Here is a 6,027-nt window from a genome sequence, read left to right as displayed (position 1 = left end):
ATGATCCAATAAAAAGTATTTAATGTGCCCGTTTGAAAAGCAGACAACTGGCCAATAGCTGCAGCGATTGTGAGTTATTTCCTGCAGACGTCATACAGTCCAACAGCCCAATTTCTATTTATATGAATTTAAAATTTTAAAATTTAAAATATTAAAAAAAGATGTATATGAAATTACGGTGTTGCTCAATTGTTATGACGGGTCACCCCTCCAGACACTTGATCTATGTAATGTGTGCCACATTTAGCACGTTTGAAGAAACGTTTGTTACATATTGTTGACGATAGAAGGGCAGCCATGGCCTTACTGCATAATCTTCTGGAAGAGTAGTCTTGGGCCTATGTAATAAATATACAGTGGATAAAATTGTACGTAAATGTTCATCAATCAATTACATTCTAGAAATATGTAATAACTACTACTTGTGAAATGAAAAATCATTATGACAATCTTTATGGAACATAATGCACCCCCCAAATCCTATTCTGTGAAATAATTTTTTAAATGCTGGGAAATAAAATAAACTCTAATACACTCTTGTAGTGTGTGTGTGGCTCTAGTAGTCTGTAACATCCCTCTGAACACTTCCCTCTGCAACTGGATCCTGGACTTCCTGATGGGCCACCCCCAGGTAAGGTAGGCAACAATGTATCCACCACGTTGGCCCTCAACACGGGGCCCCTCAGGGGTGAGTGAATAGACCCCTTGGGTACTCCCTGTTTCACCCATGACTGCGTGGACACGCATGACTACAACAGCATAATTAAGTTTGCCGACGACACAGCAGTGGAAGGCCTGATCACCAACGACAATGAGACAGCCTATAGGAAGGAAGTCAGATACCTGGCAGTGTGGTGCCAAGACAACAACCTCTCTCTCAACGTGAGCAAGACAAAGGAGCTGATCGTGGACTACAGGAAAAGGAGGGCAGAGCACGCCCCAATTCACATCGACAGGGCTGTAGTGGAGAAAGCTGAGAGCTTCAAGTTCCTTGGTGTCCACATCACTAAGGACATATCATGGTTCAAACACAATGCCTCTTCCCCCTCAGGAGGCTGAAAATATTTAGCATTGGCCCTCAGAACCTCAAAAAGTTATACAGCTGCACCACAGGAAGCTGCTGAGGGGAGGACGACTCATAATAATGGCTGGAATGGAGTGAATGGAATGGTATCAAACACATGGAAACGATGTGTTTGATGTGTTTAATACCATTCCATATAGTCCATTCCAGACATTACTATGAGCCCGTCCTCCCCAATCAAGGTGCCACCAGCCGCCTGTGAGCTGCACCATCGAGAGCATCCTGACTGGTTGCATCACCGCTTGCTTGGTATGGCAATTGCTCGGCATCCAACCGCAAAGGGCTACAAAAGGTAGTGCGTACAGCCCAGTAGATGGGGCCGAGCTCCCTGCCATCCAGGACCTCTATACCAGGCAGTGACAGAGGAAGGCCCTCATTTTTAAAAAAATAAAAAATTCAACTCCAGCCACCCAAGTCTTTGCTACAGCACGGCAAGCGGTACCGGGACTAAAAGTCTCCTTAACAGCTTCCACCCCCAAGCCATAAGACTGCTGAACAATCAATCAAATGGCTACCCAGACTATTTGCATTGACCCCCTTATTTTAATCTTATTTATTATTATTTTTTGCACTGACACTCTTGCAAAGGCTCGATGTACACTCACTGGACTCTAACCACACACACACACATGCTACACGGACACTCCAACACACACACATGGACACTCACACACACATGCATATTGAAGCCACACACACATTCACATTCCTTCACCCTCTTCCCATACGCTGCTGCTACTCTTTGCTTATTATCTATGCATGTTCACTTTATGCCTAACTACATTACCTAAATTACCGACTACCGTGTACCCCTGCACATTGACTCGGTACCTGTACCGTATTTAGCCTTGTTATTGTTATGTTAATTGTGTTACTATTTTTCTGTTTATTTAGCACATTTGTCTCACTTACTGTTTTAAAACTCTGCAAGGTCAATACCTGTTGTATTCGGTGCATATGACAAAAACAATTTGATTTGATTCTGAATAGGCGCTGCTCTCAACCATCCATGATCCCTTTACCAAACCTCATAGCTTCACATAGTTGCATCTCTCTCTACCGAGACCAGACCATGTTACGTCCCAAATGGCACCAATTCCATATGTAGTGCACTACCCATGTGGCTCTGATCAAAACTAGTGCACTATAGCATGTAGGGTTAGGGTACTATTTGGGACACAATTAGCCCAGAAATATGCTTCCGCAGGGTCACATGTTCACGACAGCTCTTTCTTGGCTCTCTGACTTGCAGTGAAACAGACAATGTGTCCCCAAATTAAATGTTATTTGTCACATGCGCCAAATACAACAGGTGTAGACCTTATAGGGAAATGCTTACTTACAAGCCCTTAACCAGCAATGCAGTTTTAAGAAAAATACCCCCAAAAAAGTAAGAAATAAAAGTAAGAAATAACTAAGGAGCAGCAGTAAAATAACAATAGCGAGACTATATACAGTGGGTACTGGTACAGAGTCAATGTACCGGTTAGTCGAGGTAATTGTGGGAGTATGTACATGTACAGTTTAAGTCTGAAGTTTACATACACTTAGATTAGAGTCATTAAAACTAGTTTACAACCACTCCACAAATTTCTTGTTTAAAAACTATAGTTTTGGCAAGTCAGTTAGGACATTTACTTGTGCATGACACAAGTAATTTTCCAACAATTGTTTACAGACAGATTATTTCACAATTCCAGTGGGTCAGAAGTTTACATATACACTAAATTGACTGTGCATTTAAACAGCTTGGAAAATTCCAGAAAATGATGACATGGCTTTAGATAGGCTATTTGACATTATTTGAGTCAATTGGAGGTGTACGTGTGATATATTTCAAGGCTTACCTTCGAACTCAGTGCCTCTTTGCTTGACTTCATGGGAAAATCAAAAGAAATCAGCCATGACCTCAGAAAAAAATTATAGACCTCTGCAAGTCTGGTTCATCCTTGGGAGCAATTTCCAAACGCCTGAAGGTACCACGTTCATCTGTACAAACAATAATATGCAAGAATAAACACCATGGGATCACTCAGCCGTCACACCGCTCAGGAAGGAGGAGACACCGCTCTCTGTCTCCTAGAGATGAACTTTGAACGCAAATCAATCACAGAAAAGCAACAAAGGACCTTGTGAAGATGCTGGAGGAAACAGGTACAAAAGTATCAACATCCACAGTAAAACGAGTCCTATATCGACATAACCTGCGTGGCCGCTCAGCAAGGAAGAAGCCACTGCTCCAAAACCTTGGCGCTTTGGAACTGCATATGCGGACAAAGATCATACTTTTTGGAGAAATGTCTTCTGGTCTGATGAAACAAAAATAGAACTGTTTGGTCATAATGACCATTTTTATGTTTGGAGGAAAAAGGGAGAGGCTTGTAAGCCGAAGAACATCTTCCCAACCGTGAAGCACGGGGGTGTCAGCATCATGTTGTGGGGGTGCTTTGCTGCAGGAAGGAGTGGTGCGCTTCACAAAATAGATGGCATCACGAGGAAGGACAATTATATGGATATATTGAAGCAACATCTCAAGACATCAGTCAGGAAGTTAAAGCTTGGTCGCAACTGGGTCTTCCAAATGGACAATGACCCCAAGCATACTTCCAAAGTTGTGGCAAAATGGCTTAAGGACAACAAAGTCAAGGTATTGGAGTGGCCATAATAAAGCCCTGACCTCAATCCTATAGAAAATGTGTGGGCAGAACTGGAAAAAGTGTGTGCGAGCAAGGAGGCCAACAAACCTGACTCAGTTACATCTGCTCTGTCAGGAGGAATGGGCCAAAATGTACCCAACTTATTGTGGGAAGCTTGTGGAAGCCTACCCAAAACGTTTGAACCAAGTTAAACAATTTAAAAGGCAATGCTACCAAATACTAATTTAGTGTATGCAAACCTCTGACCCACTGGGAATGTGATGAAATAAATAAAAGCTGAAATAAATCACTCTCTACTATTATTCTGACATTTCACATTCATAAAATAACGTGGTGATCCTAACTGACCTAAAACAGGGAATTTTTACTAGGATTAAATGTCAGGAATTGTGAAAAACTGAGTTTAAATGTATTTGTGTCAAGACTTCCGCCGAAGTTGGTCCCTCTCCTTGTTCGGGCGGCGTTCGAAGTCACTGACCTTCTAGCCATCGCTGATCCACTTTTCATTTTCCTTTGGTTTTGTCTTGTCTTCCATCACACCTGGTTCCAATTCCATCAATTACATGTTGTGTATTTAACCCTCTGTTCTCCCCCCATGTTCTTGTCCATAATTGTTTTCTTGTGCACGATATGCTGGTATTACCGGGTTTTGTTTGACCCATTTATTTGTATTGTTCTGTTGACGGTGGTTTATAGATATTAAACGACATCGTTGTAAATCAGTTTTCGCTCTCCTGCGCCTGACTTCTCTGCGACCAGTACGCACCTCACTACAGAATTACGGACCAAAACTATGAAGTCAGCAGGAGCAGGTCCCTTGTATAGGGATGGAGGAGCGCGTCCGGGAGCACGCAGCAATGCTCCACCATCTTGGCACCTCCATGGACCTCATTGTTCAGACAATGGACCGCTGGGAGAGACAGGGATTTCTTCCAGCGCCTCCACCAGCACAACCGGGAGGGACGTAGGGAGGTCACAAGGAGAGAATTAGTCTCTTCCTTATTGACTCTCCTGCGTTTCCCGTGGTGCTGGGCCTACCCTGGTTAGCTTGTTTCTTGGCCAGAGGGCTCTCCCGGGGTGGTCGTGAGAGTGCTCTGGGAGGTGTTTAGGGGTTTCCATTGGTGCTTCTACGGTAGAGTCCAGACCAGGTCTCCACCGTGCGCATTCCCCCTGAATATGCTGATTTGGCTCTCGCCTTCTTCAAAAAGAAGGCGACTCAATTACCACCCCATCGACGAGGCGATTGTGCGATAGATCTCCAGGTAGACGCTGCACTTCCCATGAGTCACGTTTATCCCCTCTCACCACCTGAGACGGAGGCTATGGAAACATATGTCTCCGAATCCCTGCGTCAGGGGTACATTCGGTCCTCCACTTCACCTGCTTCCTCGAGTTTATTTTTTGTGAAGGAGGGAGGTCTGCGCCCGTGTATTGACTATCGGGGTCTGAATCAGATCAATGCGAGGTATAGTTACACGCTACCGCTCGTAGCCACAGCGATTGAGTCAATGCAAGGGGTGCGCTTCTTCACCAAACTAGATCTCAGGAGCGCTTACAACCTGGTGCGTATCCAGGAGGGAGACGAGTGGTAGACGGCTTTCAGTACCACCTCAGGGCACTATGAGTACCTCGTCATGCCATACGGGTTGATTAATGCGCCATCAGTCTTCCAAGCCTTTGTAGAGGAGATTTTCAGGGACCTGCACTGGCAGGGTGTAGTGCTGTGTATTGATGACATCTTGATATACTCTGCTACATGCGCCATGCGCCGGGCATGTGTCTCGGGTGCTTGGAGCATGACCTGTACGTCAAGGCTGAGAAATGCCTGTTCTTCCAACAGTCCGTCTCCTTCCTAGGGCATCGCATTTCCACTTCAGGGGTAGAGATGGAGAGTGACCGCATTTCAGCCGTGCGCAATTGGCCGACTTCCACCACGGTAAAGGAGGTGCAGAGGTTCTTAGGGTTTGCCAACTACTATCGGAGGTTTATCCAGGGTTTTGGTCAGGTAGCGGCTCCCATTACCTCACTGCTGAAGGGGGGCCCGGTATGCTTGCAGTGGTCAGCTGAGGCGGACAGGGCTTTTTTTCACCTGAGGGCTCTGTTTACCTTGGCTCCTGTGCTGGCCCATCTGGATCCCTCTTTGGCATTCATAGTGGAGGTGAAACTATGATGTGGGGGACAGACCTGTTTTAGTCTCGGTCTATAGGCAACAAAATGGAGTCGTGGTCAGCTTTTCCGAAAGGAGGGTGGGGGAGGGCCTTATATGCGTTGCGGAAGTTAGAATAA

This window comes from Oncorhynchus kisutch, linkage group LG15 (genome assembly GCF_002021735.2).
Source record: "Oncorhynchus kisutch isolate 150728-3 linkage group LG15, Okis_V2, whole genome shotgun sequence".
Lineage (NCBI taxonomy): Eukaryota > Metazoa > Chordata > Actinopteri > Salmoniformes > Salmonidae > Oncorhynchus > Oncorhynchus kisutch.
This window is presented reverse-complemented; position numbering follows the sequence as displayed.